Source organism: Eubalaena glacialis, chromosome 2 (assembly GCF_028564815.1).
Source record: "Eubalaena glacialis isolate mEubGla1 chromosome 2, mEubGla1.1.hap2.+ XY, whole genome shotgun sequence".
In the NCBI taxonomy this organism is placed as follows: domain Eukaryota; kingdom Metazoa; phylum Chordata; class Mammalia; order Artiodactyla; family Balaenidae; genus Eubalaena; species Eubalaena glacialis.
In genome coordinates this window covers 187960543-187976718 of record NC_083717.1, presented here as the reverse complement: position 1 = coordinate 187976718, position 16176 = coordinate 187960543, and the positions used below count along the sequence as shown (strand labels likewise).

General features: G+C 40.3%; 1 non-coding gene across 1 annotated transcript; it reads right to left on the bottom strand.

Annotated features, from left to right (window-relative positions):
* Window positions 1–5119: 5119 nt before the first annotated feature.
* On the bottom strand, window positions 5120–5282 carry LOC133086129 (U1 spliceosomal RNA). Its single transcript, XR_009699899.1, has one exon. It is a non-coding gene; the product is annotated as a U1 spliceosomal RNA (small nuclear RNA).
* Between the last annotated feature and the right edge of the window lie 10894 nt (window positions 5283–16176).

Here is a 16176-nt window from a genome sequence, read left to right as displayed (position 1 = left end):
CAAATGTTTTTTTCTTCTGGAAGTTTTATGAACTTTTAGGTTTTACTAAATGTAATGTTATGTCATATGGTCCAACTTGAGTTAATTTTTGTTATGATGCAAGGTATAGATTGAAGTTCTTTTTTCTTTTTTCTTTCTTTTTTTTTTTTTGCATATGGGTAGACTAAACTTCCTGGACTCCTGGACTCTGTATTCTATCTCATTGCTCTATTTGTCTATCTTGATTGCTATAGCTTTTTAAAAAGACTTGAAATCATGTAGTGTTAGCCAAAAAACTTTCTTCTTTCCCAAAGCTGTTTGGGCTATTCTAGGTCATTTTCATTTCCATATGAATTTCAGAATCAGCTCATAAATTTCTCTAACTAAGCCTGTTGTGATTTTGATTTTGTTAAATTTATAGGTCATTTTTGAAATAAATATACTTTAATAATAATGAGTCTTCCAAAGAGGTGTTTAGACCATTTACATTTAGTGTAATTACTGATATGGTTGAGTTTCAATCTACAATATTGCTACTGATTTTTTCATTTGTCCTTTCTTCCCCTTTTCCTCTTTTTCTGCCTTATCTTGAGTTCATTGAATTTATTTAATTATTTTATTTTGTCTCCTTGTTGGTCTATTAGCTATAACTCTTTGATTTTTTACTTTATGGTTGCTTTAGGGTTCACAGTACACATCTTTAACTTAACACAGTCTACTATTAAGTGGTATGTACCATGCCATGGAGCATAAGAACCTTACAAGAGTACCTCTCCATTCCTCCCTTCCTGACCTTTGTGTATTGTCATACATTTTACTCTTATATGTGTTATAAGCACCACACTACATTGTTATTATTTTTGTTTAAACACTCAGTTCTCTTTCTAAAGGGGTTTAATAATAAGGAAATATGTACGTTCACCTATATAAACATACAAGCATCCACAATTTCCAATGCTCTTTATTCCTTTGTGTAGTCCCAGATTTTCATCTGGAATCATTTTCTTCTACCTAAAGGATTTTCTTTAGCTTTTTTTTTTAGTGTAGGTCTACACTACATGATGATAATTTCCTTCCACTTTTGTTTGTCCAAAAATATAAGAGTTATAGTTGTTCCTCATCCTTGATAACACTTGGTAGTTATCCATCTTTTTTTTTTTTAAATAAATTTATTTATTTATTTATCTTTTGCTGCCTCGGGTCTTTGTTGCTGTGCACGGGCTTTTCTCTAGTTGTGGCAAGTGGGGGCTACTCTTCGTTGTGGTGTGCGGACTTCTCATTGCAGTGGCTTCTGTTGTTGCAGAGCATGGGCTCTAAGCATGTGGGCTTCAGTAACTGTGGCACACAGGTTCAGTAGTTGTGGTGCACGGGCTTAGTTGCTCTGTGGCATGTGGGATCTTCCCAGACCAGGGCTTGAACTCATGTCCCCTGCATTGGCAGGCGGATTCTTAACCACTGCACCACCAGGGAAGCCCGTAGTTATCCATCTTTTTACTTAGAGATTCTAATCAGTGTGTAGGGGTATCTATCTCATTGTTTAATCACATTTCTCAAATAACTCCTGATGCTGAGAATGTTTTCATGTGCTTATTGGTCATTCATATAGATTCCTTTATGAAGTGCCTATTTAAATCTTTTTCCCACATTGTGGTCACTTTTAATTTTCAAAGTTCCCTGAAAACACTGAGATGATAAACAGCCTGCTGGATTAAACAATATCTAGACACATGCATGGAATTTCCTTCAAGAAATCACTTGTGAATCCACAGAGATGGAGCAAGAAACAAGTTATATCTAATGACATTGCTTATCACTCTGCAGATGGTCATAGTACACATTTTTTAGATGCTTTTTCTGGAAATTTTCAAACTTACATGAAAGTAGAAAAAAAAGTGAAAGGAATTCCTATGTAACCATCATCCAGCTTTAACAAGTACCAACATTTTGCTGAACTTGTTCATTTACCACCTCTTTTTTTGTTTTTGCTGGCATATTTTAAAACAAACCCCAGATGTCATATAATTTCATCCATCAATGGCATACCATTTTGACAGCTAGAACTTAAGTTATTCATTCAGGCTTTTTATTTGGTTATACGTATAGGACCAGGAGCTCTTAATGGAAAGAGGTCTAGGTCCAGCATTTTCCCTGATTAGAGAATGGAACCATATGATTTGAAACAAACTTTGACACTTAACTTGAGCCACAAAGCCCATGTCTTAATAATGTCGTCCCATAATACCATCTATTGCCCTTGGTCTCTTCAAATGGGAAAGAAGGTAATACATACACTATTTTTTTGAGTTTATTAAAAATTCATTTGAAAATTAAGGCTCATTAGTAACCTATAATGGAATATAATCTGAAAAAAAGAAGAATCACTATGCTGTACACCTGAAATTAATGCAATATTGTAAATCAACTATAATTAAAAAAAAAAAGAAAATTAAGGCTAACCTACTTTAAGAATGATAGCCTATGGTGTCCCTTATACCCCATACATAAGTAGTAGTTATTTTTTAGTTCTGTGGGCTCACATCTTATGAGGGAAAGAAAGCATTCAATGTTCTGTGAGTATTATATAAAAATCACATCTCTTAAGATAACCAACGGCAGAAAATAGGGTCAGATATGCCTCCTTTCTTTCTTCTATACCAGAGTTCTCAACCTCAGCACTATGGACATTTGGTTCTGATAATTCTTAGTTCCAGGGGGCTGCCCTGGGTATTGTAGGATGTATAGCAGCATCTCTGGCTTCTACCTATCACATGCCAGTAGCAGTTTCCCAGTGGTGACAACCAAATATCTCCAGATATTTCCAAACATCATCCCTGGGGGTGGGGAGCAAATCACCCCTGGTTGAGAACCCCTGTTCTATATATATGACATTTTGGGTAGATGCAGTTCACTCACTCAGATGAGTGTCAGTGTCTCATGGCCTCGGTTTCCTTGCCTGTGAAATAAGAATGGTTTTGATTTTGTTAAATCTATAGATTAACTTTGGAATAAACATACTTAAATAATAATGAGTCTTGCCATGAGGTGTTTAGACCATTTACATTTAGACCATCAGTGTAATTACTGATATGGTTGAGTTTCAATTTTTAAGATTGCTACTTATTTTTTTATTTGTCCTTCTTTGTTCCCCTTTTCCACTTTTTCTGCCTTATTTTGAGCTCACTGAATGTATTTAATAATTTCATTTGGTCTCCAGACGAGGGTGAGAGGTGTGTGAACATACCATATACAAGGTTAACTGCTAAAAGATCATGAAATGGTTAGGATAGAGGTGTGGCTCTGCCTTAGGCACCGAGGGGAGAAGGGATCTATAAGAAAGTGGTGAGCAATCCTATGCCATCAAAATACTTATGGTGAAAAGAAGAAATAACTGGGGTTGAGTGTGTACCAGATCCTCAGCACTGGGCCAGGAACTGCACCAACTCAAATGCACAAGATGAGGTCCCCACCTTCCTGGAATCATACAAGGTAGTTCATAACCAGGTCTATGAAGGCACCTCACCCAGTGCCTGGCACACAGTGTGTCTTCACCACATGGGATGATGAGAATGAGGATGAAGCAGAGTGAAGGGACACGGCAGAGACAGTGTACGCCCTTCAAAATAACGATAAGCCAGTGCCATTTGGCAGGCTGCCTGGAGGTGGGACAGTCTAACGACAGCACGGACATCAAAGTCCAGTAAGGTTTGCATTTAAAGTCCACGTCTGCCTGTGTGGTTTGGGGCAAGTCACTAACCCTCTCTGAGCCTCAGTCCCATCCTCTGTCAAACAGATCATTATTCCTACTTACAGAACTATCGTGTCTGTCTAGCTTAGTGCTTAGAACACAATGGTCCAAAATGTTTTCCATTAGTATTTACTAATATAATTATTATTATTTCAAACCAACTATGTAAGTGCTGAAATGACACTTATTCACAGTGATTCACAGTAATTTGGAACTGGTTAGTGTTAACTGGAAAATTTAATGGGGATTGGAAGAGAGATAAAGAGATAAAAGGAAGGAGAGACAGGCTAGCTACTTCATCCGTCCTGAAGGAGAGATGAAATCTCCCGGGAATGTTGGAACAGTTGGAAGTGGGCAGTAGTAGAATACAGGACAGCAGGGTCTGGGCGGACCAGAAATCAGGGGCAGCTTTTCAGACTCCATAGAGACATTTGGATTTTTTGAACAATAGGAATTCAGGATAGTCAATACCAAGCTTAACATTGGTGCAGATTTTAAACCCAAGGTTACTGGAAAACCCAGAAGGCACAGGAATCAAATGAAACGCGCCCTCGCCCCAGGCCTCTCCTGTCTCTCTCAAGCGGTCTGTCTGTTCCCTTCAGTGCCTTTCTGGGATCCCCTGCAAGTCCCGCTTTGAATTTTGCTACGTTAGTCTCAGTTTAGCCTCTCGGAACCTGTGGTTATTAGTACATTACCAAGGAAACTCCTCATTTGAAGTGGGAACCACCTCTACAGGCTATAAATACAATGCAATTAGCCTCTCAAGTGCCTTATTAGAAAATATATCAAGGACACCTACATGGACTCACAGATTAGAGGATGGGATTTCTGTAGAGAGAAGGCCCTTTTTCAAAGGTTGACTTTTTATGGCATGCAGGGGGTAAAACAGAACAAACCCATAAATAATAAAAACTTATCTCAATCAGCAAACTTGGGCATGGCTTTTATTATCAGATTCTTCACTCTCCAAATTCTTGATTCATCAAATAGACATTTCAAGGGCCAAGCCTGGTTGTAGTTATCCAAATATAAGCACGGAGGTCTTTTGGTGCTGAATAGTTAGTGGAAATAAGATGTTAAAGGGAAGGTAAATGCTACAGCCTTTGGGGAAAGTCATCTGGTGATGTTTCTTAATTTAAAAATATTTCTTTAATTGACAAATTTAAAAATACACATACTCTTTGATCCAGAAATTCTACCTTTGGAAATGTATTCTACAGAAATGAGAGTGAATCTACAGGGATATATGTGCATAAACGTATAGTTAATGTAGAACTGTTTGTTGTAGCAAAAACTGAAACACTGTAAACTACAGTCTATCCATCAATAGTGAAACGAATAGATATGCTAGGGTGCATCCATAATATGCAATATCGTGCAGCTTTTTATTTTATGTAGGGGAGAACGCGAAACAGTCCCCCACTACCACAAATTATGCGGTCGAGTTTCCCACATTTGGGGAAATCGCGGGGGTCGGCAGATCCAGAGTGCAATGGATAAGCCTCACCCTGGGAAAAGCACCTTTGCGATCATGGTAACTCCCCTGCCAGGTAAGTATCATGCAGCTATTTTTATTTTTTACATTTTTTTATTGAAGTATAGTTGACTTACAATGTTGTGTTAATTTCTGCTGTACAGCATAGTGATTCAGTTACACATATATATGCATTTTTAAAAAATATTTATTTAGTTGCACCAAGTCTTAGTTGTGGCAGGCAGGCTCCTTGATTGTGCATGCAAACTCTTAGTTGTGGCATGCATGTGGGATCTAGTTCCCTGACCAGGGATCAAACCTGGGCCCCCTGCATTGGGAGCTCGGAGTCTTAACCACTGTGCCACCAGGGAAGTCCTTGCATACTTTTTTTTTTATATTCTTCTCCATTATGGTTTATCATAGGATACTGAGTATAGTTCCCTGTGCTATACAGCTGGACCTTGTTGTCTATCCATTCCATATATAAAAGCTTACATCTGCTAACCCCAACCTACCACTTCATCCCTTCCCCAACTCCCTCACCCTTGGCAACCAAAAGTCTGTTCTCTATGTCCGTGAGTCTGTTTCTGTTTTGTAGATAAGTTCATTTGTGTCATATTTTAGATTCCACATGTAAGTGATATCATATAGTATTTGTCTTTCTCTTTCTCTCTTCACTTATTATTATAATCTCCGGTTGCATCCATGTTGCTACAAATGGCATTATTTCATTCTTTTTTATGGCCAAGTAATATTCCATTGTGTATATATACCAAATCTTCTTTATCCATTCATCTGTTGGTGGACATTTAGGTTGCTTCCGTGTCTTGACTACTGTAAATAGTGCCATGCAGCTTTTTAAGTGAATTAGAACAGCATGAATTAGAGTTATGTGTATTTACTGTGAAAACAGCAAGCTGTGTAGGATCACTTATAGGATTGCTCCATCTCTGAAAAAGATAAAACAAAAAAGAAAGGAAAGAAGGGAGGGTAGGAGCAAAAGAAGAGAGGGGAGGAGGGAAGGAGAGAGGGAGGGAAACACCTTGTTCTTATCCAAATCCTCTGCCCCACCCCTCCTCATCCTTGCTGACAGAGCCCCAGTGTCATTTGTACATTGACCTGTATACATCGGGGTCCACTCAGGGAAACAGACACCATGTTGGATATTCCAAGCACAGGGGATGGTTTTACAGATGAGAGAAAAAGCCAAGAAACTAAAGAGTGGAAGCAAAGTAACCAGAGGTTAGCAAATGTCCTCTACTCCCCAGGACTACAGGGACACAGGGAAGTGGGGGAGGAATCAGGCCCACCTGATGGGGGAGTGATGGCCCCATTGGGAGCTAGGACCACGGAGGAAGAAAGGAGAGAAGACATATTTCTTAGGATTATTACCTACCAGGTGATTCATAACAATAAACATATTAATAATAATAATTTTAAAGTTAGTGCTATTTATTTTTAAATGGGTATTTCTAATTTTTTTATTCGTAGTTCCCATTTATTGAGCACCTATTCTGTGTCAAACACTCTCTTAGTTTTTTACAAGCCTCGTTTAATTTAATCATCGCGACAAGGTTAGAACGGTTGTTTCTTCATTTTATAGATAATGAAAGCGAGACTCAAACAGGTAGAACAGCTTGTCTAATATCACACACCTAATAAGTAAAAGATCCAGAAGCTGAAGCGAATTCTACCCGATTCACTAAATCTTCTGGCATTGCCCCCATAGCCCCTACTAACCTAGTTACGATAAATCTGAATTTAGTCTCGATAGATCCAGGTCTTGTTCTGACACTTGCTGTAGTTGTTTTAAAACACACCCAAAATTCGCTGACGCTGTTCGCCTCCAGAGGCGGGGTCTCTGTGTCCACTGCTTGAGTCTGAATGGGCCTGGGAGTGCTTCACCCAATAGAGTAGCAGCGGAAGTGGTACCATGTGATTTCAGAGGCTGGGTCATAAAAAGGCCATCCCACTTCTGCCTTGTTCACTGAAATACTCACTTCTCAAGCCCTGGGCTGCTCTACAGGAAATCTAGTTTGAGATCACAATGATGTGAGGGAGCCCAAGCTACACTGTGAGGCCAGGTATAGGTTGCTGAGCGCAGTCTTCCATCATCTCAGCCCAGGCACAAGACACGTTAAGTGAAATGATTCTACCCCCCCAGCTGTTTGATTCTTCCCAGCAGAGGACCCAACGTTGTGGAGCAGAGAGACATCTTCTCCAGTAAGTTCGACCCTAATTGCAGAGTTATGAGCCAAATGAATGACTGCCTTGGTACACAGCAAGAGATAACCAGAATACTTGGTGACTTGGGCAAGTTCTGGAACGGAGTAGGCTTACTTTTCTAGTGAGCGAAGAATGATATATGTAAATTTCAGTCCTGCCTATCTATAATGCATGCATGCAAAAACACCTGGTAAATTGCTCAGCACTTTTAAATGTAAGGTTTTCTTTTTTTTAAATTATAGTTGATTTACAATACTGTGTTAGTTTCAGGTGTATAGCAAAGTGATTGAGTTATACATATATGTATATAGTCTTTTTTTAAATTCTATTCCATTATAGGTTATTACAAGATATTGAATATAGTTCCCTACTATACAGCAAATCTTTGTTGTTCATCTATTTTATATATAGTAAAGTGCATCTGTTAATTCCCTACTCCTCATTTCTTCCCCCCGCTTCCCTTTTGGCAACCATAAGTTTGTTTTCTATGTCTGTGAGTCAGTTTCTGTTTTGTAATTAAGTTCATTGGTGCTATTTTTTAGATTCCACATATAAATGATATCCTATGATATTTGTCTGTCTCAAATGTAAGGTTTTCTTGAAGACACTGCTGGAGAAAAATTATTTGCATTGTGACTCATAACTTTGTCAAGGCAGAAAGAGCTGGAAAGGAGCCACAGAACCTCTGGGGGCTCAACCGACGGTGAGAAGAGATGCCCCTCGGAAACTCACTTCTGCTGTCTAATTTGGACTCCTGAGTCAAGGTGAGGGCCTGGAACAGAATGCCCTCTACAGAGCACCAGAGACGTTGTGTTTCCTGGCCAAGTCTATCCCCCCGTTGTAGACAGTAATTTGGTGTCTGGCAAAGAGAGGGCACCTTGCATAGCAAATGCGCAAATAAATTTCACTGGATAATTAGAATCATAACTGGAAGTTAATAAGATGGCATCCCACTTTCAAGCCCATCCTCTGTCTGTGTACTGGAGTGGCATAGGTCAGCTTGGCAGGGCCTAATATATCCACGAACAGAAGAGAAAAAAGCCAGGACAAGACCTGAGAGGGCCTCTACGAACCAGCTGGTTAGTGACAACTGCTGTGTTTTACTCCGCTTTGTTTGCTGATAAAAATAGTTAAACACTTAGTGAGGGTCTTAACTGCATGCCAGGTCCTATAGTTGTACCTAATAAAATAGGTGTTTTTATTCCCTTTTAAGGAAAACTGAGGCCCAGAGCAAACTTGCTCAAGCTCATTTTCGAATAAGCAGCGGAGCCAGCCTAGAGCCCACCTCTCTTGGTGGTCCCTTCACCTGTCACATGGCCCCTCTGCTTTCTTCTCTCTAAGAGGATGGTTTGTGACTTCCCACTGCAGGGACTGGCTGAACCCAGGATGGTAACAGGCATCATCCCCTGTGCCACTCTGGTCACTTGATGGAGATGCTCTCAAAAAGGATTCCAAAAAGGAAAGTATCATGGAGTAACAATGGCTGTCAAGGGTGCTGTTTGGGGGCTGGGGGCAAAACTGCCACTTAGTTGGTCCCCTTCTCTAAATTTCTCATTTTGGACATGACTGCTAGCAAGGGGTGACTTTAAAGAAATAAGACCAGAGGAAGCCAGATTGCAATCGAGTCAATGGAAGAACAGAATGTTGACAACACTTTCTAGAGCTTTGGCCATAAAAAAGAAGATAAAAATAAGGCTGTAGCTGAAAGGGACATGAAGTCAGGAGAGTGATTTGTGGTTAGTTTCCAGAGGGGAGAGACCTGGGAATCGTGAAGGGCAGGAAACACCAGCTTTTAAACATGCACGTGCAGCTCAGTGATTAATGGCAAACCACCTAGCATCGTTAAAGATAGGGTCATTATCATGGGACAGAAACATGTTCATGGCAAACCTGGAATTAAATCCAATTTCAGTGCTTCGAGCTTCCTTGGGCAATTTCGGATCCATTGGAATTCTTACGTTAAAAATATCTAAGTTGAGAGGTTTAGGAATGTGTTGGGTCTTGCCAGATTTAACCTATAAATGACTTCCTTTTATTTCTTTAGAAAGCAATTCTTAGGAACACGTTACATATCAGTGTAAGTTTCCAAAAAAAAAAAGAAAAGAAGAAGAAACACCTTTAGATAGATCTATTTAGGCTAAAATGGAAGGCTCATTGTCATTATAAACAGACTTTTAATTGTTTGTTTAATTTATTTTATTGAAGTATATAGTCAATTTACAATGTTGTGTTAGTTTCTGGTGTACAGCAAAGTGATTCAGTTATAGATAGATAGATAGATTCTTGTTCATATTCTTTTCCATTATGGTTTATCACAGGATATTGAAATAGTTCCCCGTGCTATACAGGTCCCAAGTGTGGCTTTTGAGTTGATGTCTCAAAGGCTGTCAGTTTCCATGAAATTACATTACAGCAGAGAAAAAGTTCAATGAGTTTACTTTGTGATGCAATAAAGAACTGTATTCGTCAATCCTTCTAGGAATGCCATAAAGAACCTACTCCAATGCCAGCACAAAAACCCAAGTTCAGAGAAGGCACGAGAAACATGCTCCCCAAAGACTCTAGGTTGAAGTAATGAAAATCAGACAAGCCCCCAGGACAAAAAATGAGGGACAAGAAAACCTTTTCTGAGACTTTTCAGATGGAGAGGGAGAGGGTTCCCACTTCAGCTGGACCACATTCCCCAAAACACAGTTGTCGAAGTTATCCAGGGGCACTTATTACCTAAGGGTAAGAAATTCAACCTTGATTTCATCTCTTAGTGACTCTGTGCATCTCTACCTTAATACTGCAAAGTCTATATTTGGATTAAAAAAAAAAAAACTAGGTTGGATGGGGAAAATAGGCAAGATATAAAATAGTTACTAATTTTAACACATTTTTTATAATGAAGGCGCTGCTTTGAAAATCTTCTGTTTCCACATATGTGGATGATTTAACTTGACTTACTAACTTCAGTAGAACTGAGAGATGTTTTTACTTCTGACACCTCCTAGGTTCTGCACATTATACAACTTGGCTCACAGCTGTCACTGCGTGACCCCAGAAGGAGCCACCTTGAATGGATTTATTTCAAAAATTCTGGAAGGTGTGCAAAGGGGCTTTGCAGACACTGCTCCCCAGAACTTCTCATAGGGGCCAGGTCTCCGGTCGATACCTCAGCAGCTGAATGACATTCTTAAACACACAGCCTCTGACACCGAAATGTGAAAAGAAACAGACCCTGGCAGCTCTGTTTTTTATGTCAAAAATTTCTGGAAGTATCGATAGAGCCCTCTGAATCTTCACCGGTCTAGCATCACCTAAGGGGCTGCAGCCAGATGACACTGGTGCTCCGTTGGCAAGAGTTGGAGAGAAAAAAGAATTAATTCCTGAAAATGAACTTACACCATCATTTGGATTTCTGTTCCTGCAAACTCCCCGGAAAGGGTGATCAAAGGCAATCATGCCATGTCATTTCTCGTCACAAGTCCAGCGAAACAACCCCAAGTATTTTCCCGACTGGAAGAGTTTACAATCAAGTCAAGAATGACACGCGTTTGATTGACACTCGTTTCCTCTGGAGCCAAACGCTGCGCTCCTGTGATCGGCTCCTGGAACCTGCGAGTTCTGTCAGAATTCCCTGACCCTGAGGAAACTGCATCATTCCAAAGTCCAGGAATGTCCTTGACAGCTGCCTGCCGCCACCCCAGCCAGGGGTCCTCGGATCAGCCCAAGCGTCCCTTGGAAATGTTTGTCCTGGCAATGAGGGGAAACTAGCCAAACCTTGGGGTGACCACAGTGGGGTCCTCTTCAGCAGACTTCCTGCAGAGGACCTCGCACAGAATCTGACAATTTAGAGACATGAGGCACACCCTGGCAGTGAACCCCCAACGGTCCACTGTCCTGAAGCCCAGGTGATGGCTCTGCTTGAAACAGCCCAGAACTGACAGTTTTGGCCCTGAGGGCAGGAACTCTGTCTCCAGGACTAGGGCAACCGTTCAGATCAACTCTCTGAGATTCAGTGAAGGTATGAACATCTTAATCGAGTAAGGCAAAAGCAAGTAAATGAACAGATAAAGGAATGGTGGACGAGGCCGCTATTTCTTTCTGCAGACTGTCTCTGATTCTTGTGTGCATTTCTTTCTGGAACTTTATTCCAAGCCCGGAGATTGCTGTCTATGTCACACTGCTGCCGTGAGAAGCCAGCCCTGCTCTCTGCGGCTGGGTGTTAGGAGGGAGGGATGGGATTTCACCCTCAGAAATCAAAGTGATCAATCAATCAAATTCAGCTGCCCCAGAAAAAACTTAGTATCTAAAGATCAAACACTAGCGCTCAAAGGAGTTTGCAAAATTGCACAAACTGGGCTACCTCCTTATAGTTAATATTTTTGTTACCCCTACCTTCTCGAGATGACTATCTATAAAACCCACGGGAAGGAAAGAGGTCTGTGGGTTTGTTGCCACTGTTGCAAGGAAGAAAGAGCAGGAAATGAGAAGTCAGGGAAGTTTACACGGGGAAAGAAAGCGATGGGGCGTATAACAACTTTCTTTCAAGGACTGAACAGCTGACAGAGAACATGGATTAGGGGTCTCAAACTCAAAGGCTTGCCAGGGCCGGGTGTGTAAGCCTCCAAGTATAACGAAAACCATCAGGGCAGGAGGCATCCTCATCCCAACAGGGCCACTGCGACCTGGCTCTGGGGCATTTGCAGTTGCCAGAGATCCAACTGATGATATGAAATCTACAGTTTTTAAAAATATCAACTTATATACACTACTGTATATAAAATACATAATCAACAAGGACCTACTGTATAGCACAGGGAACTCTACTCAATATTCTGTAATAGCCTATATTGGGAAAGGAATCTGAAATAGAATAGATGTATGTACATGCATAACTGAATGACTTTGCTATACACCTGAAACTAACACAACATTGTCAATCAGCTATACTCCAATGTAAAATAAAAATTAAAAAAAAATTTTTTTAATAAAGAATATCAACAAATTCAACTTTTAAAAATCTCATTGGCTGGGTCCAAATTGGGAAGCCAAGATAAAGCTGGTGGTTCCAAACTGAAACTCAGCTTTGACACCTTTAGAGGAGACTAATGCTGCATAACCGCAGCGGTCCACCTGGGAGCAAAGGATGCAGCCTCCAAAGAGGTCCAGTTGGGATCAATGTCAGGAAGCTCTTTCTCCCAGTGGAATTCTCTATCTCAGAAGGCGGGAGTCCACTTTGAAAATGGACAACCAATGGGGAACTGGCAGGCAGGCTCATAAAGGAACTGTAAAATCTCTTCTAATAAAGGCTAAAATTTTATTAAGTTCTTATTATGTGTCAGACACTACTCTGAGAGCATGTAGCTATACAACATTTTCGTTCTATAATTAACCTTAGTGAACTTTATCACCAAAGAATCGACTCAGTTGTTCTACACAGAGCAAAGGCTAAGACTTAGCAATACATTCAGACAATTGAAGGAAGACTGTGGCCCCGCCTCGGGGGAGGGGGAGGGGGAGTGGCTGGGAGGGCGGCAGCAGGACCACGCTGGCCCTAAGGGTTTGGTAAAGTGTCCAAAGGATCATGAGAAGTCAGTAAGGGTTTAAAGGGCAGATGGGCTCAGCTCAGACTTGCATTTGGAAAGATCTTCTTGACTACAAATGATGTGGTCATAAATCTAGAGGACTGAAAGGGTTGGGTCTTTATCTCCTCTTTTTTTTCCATTCCTGGACTCTACATGGAGCCTTGCTCTTCCACAATAAGCAGAATTAAATGTTGCATATACAGTAAAATATGGCCGATTGGATCCGACTCATTTTCACTTTAGGACCTTCCCCATGTCACCTCTGGCCCAGGCCCCCATCCCCTCTCTCTGCCACTGAATAGCCTCTGTCTGTTCTCTCCACTTCTAACTTCAGCCTGACATACACTCTTCCCCCCGCAGCTGGAGAGAGACGTTGGAAAATACAGCCCCCTGTTCAAAACCGTAAAACTCTTTCCCATTGCCAAGACCTCACCAGGATCTCCCAGAATCTTGCCTTCCCTCCAGCTACACTGGCCTCCTGTGGTCCCTTCAAATTCCCACCCATGCTTCTACCTCGGGTCCTTGTATCTGGGGCTTCCTCTGCCAGAGATGCTTGGCATCCAGGAATCCACGTGGCTGCCCTCCCTCATCCCCCTTAGGACTTTCTTCAATGTTCAGCCTTGCAGAAAAGCTCTTCCTGACCAACCCTACCTAAACTTGTCTACCCCTGTGCCTCTTTCCCTGGTTTCTCTCTCTCCACAGCGCTCCTCACATCTAACATTATATGCAGTTATATTATATGCAGGGACTTTATCCACACCATATCCCTACTGTTTGGAACAGCACTGCCTATAGTAGTGGCTCAGCGAATACTTACTGGATTTGTTTGTGAACAAATGATTTCAACTGGGCTGATACTTGCCTTTAGATCTATTAACATACTTATTGAATTAACATTAAATAGAAGCAGAAGATGCTTTAAAAACTTAAGAAGAAGCTATTTTAGGCATCTTCTACCTTTCATGAACCCTTTTAAACTATGACTCTTCTTATCTCTTCTTTTTTAGTTATGAAATCTACATACAAGAGAGTGTCTAATGTATATGTTGTTTCATTTAATTCTGCTAGTAATAAAATAAATATGTACCACCTCCCAAAACAAAAATATAGGCAGCACCCCCAGTATGCCACCCCTGCCAACCTCAGCCTCCTTTTTCCCCAGAGAGGTACCCACTACCCCAAATTTTGTGTTAATCATATACTTGTTTTTTCTTCATGGTTTTGCCAATTGCCTTTTTGGTCTCAAACAATAGACTTTATTTTGCCTTTTAAAGAGTTTTTATATAAATGAAACCAGTTCCTGCTTTTAATTGAGTTTCTGTTCTTTGTTCAGGTTCATGATGTGCTGGGGTTACTGCACTGTCTTTGTCTTGCCTTGTGGTTTTCCATTGTACGGATATACCACGATTGCTTATCTATTCTATATTTGATGGACATTCTTGTTCATGTCTCCTGGTACACATGTGAAAGAGATTTCCTTCCCAAATGTTACCATTTTCTGTGGATGAAATGACATGAAATATGTCAGGAAGCACCATTTTTCAGCTATACCATCCACTAGAGTGATTATTTAAATTTAAATGAATTAAAATTGGATAAATTTTAAAATTCGTTTCCTTGGTTACTCTAGCCATATTTTAAGTGCTCAGTAGCCATGTGTGGCTCAACGGCTACCATATTGGAGGGCAGATATAGAACATTTCCATCATCACAGAAAGTCCCAGTGTACATCTCAAGTCTACAGGACATCAGTAGGAATGGAAGTGCTTGACCATGAGGTATGCAAATATTCAACTTCACTAGGACTGCCAGGACGCTAGTACAAGTCTACACTCTCACCAGCAGAACCAAGGCCCCTGCTCCTCCATGATAGGTATTTGTCATTTTAATTATATACATATATCCTAGTATATTCATGTTATCCTCCAAGTTTCTGTCTTGTGCTTTTTATCTTTTGCCTTATGTTTTGTACCTTGTTTAAGAAAACCTCTCCAAAGGTCACGAAGACTGTCTCCTATGAGTTTTATAATTTGCCACTTATGTCCTAAATTCTCTTGGAACTGAATTTTTGTGTGTGGTGAGAATGAGAGACCCATATTTTTACCCAGTTGTCCCAAATTACCAAATTCATTAATTTCTACAGTGTTTCTCAATACCAGCCCTATCATAAATCAAGTTCCCATATATGTATGAGCTTCTGGGCTCTCTATTCTATTCCACCAATACTTGGTTGGGTCTTCTATAACTTAAAGTAAGTTTTTCTGTCTGTGAGATCAAAGTTCCCCATTTCATTTTCTTCTTCCAAAGAGTGTTGACTCTTCTTGGCCCTTACCTCTTCCATACACCTTTTAGAATCAGTTTGTTGTCTTAAAAAAAAAAAAAATCCGGACTTCCCTGGTGGTGCAGTGGTTAAGAATCTGCCTGCCCATGCAGGGAACACGGGTTCGAGCCCTGGTCCGGGAAGATCCCACATGCCACGGAGCAACTAAGCTCGCGAGCCTCAACTACTGAGCCCACGTGCCACAACTACTGAGCCTATGTGCCTAAAGCCCGTGCTCCACAGCAAAAGAAGCCACTGCAATGAGAAGCCCATGCACCGCAATGAAGAGTAGCCCCCGCTCGCCACACCTAGAGAAAGCCCACAAGCAGCAACAAAGACCCAACACAACCATAAATTAATTAATTAATTAATTAATTTAAAAAAAATCCCCTTGGCACTTAGAATGGAAATTCATTGAATCTACACATCAGCTTGGAGAATTATATCTTTACAGTATCGAGTCTTCCTCTTTAAGAATGTGTCTTTAGTTGGGTAGCTTCAATTTCTTTCAGTGAACTTTTATAATTTCCTCCATAAAGGGCTTATCCATATTTTATCAAGCTGATTTCTTGAAATTTTATAAATTATCTTCTATAAATAGATTTTTACTTACATTTCCTAAGAGCTTTTGCTGATTTAAGGAAATGCAATTGACTTTTGCATTTTGGGTTCTATTCTATCAATCTTATTGACTGCTAATTAATTCTCATGATTTATTTGTGGATTTGTTTTTTTTTAATGTAGACAATTATGCCATCTTCAAGTAATGAGAATTTTATTTCTTCATTTCCAATCTTTATATTTTATTTCTTTTCCCTCTTATTGATAACACCTTCAGTACAAAGTTGACTGCTTTGGT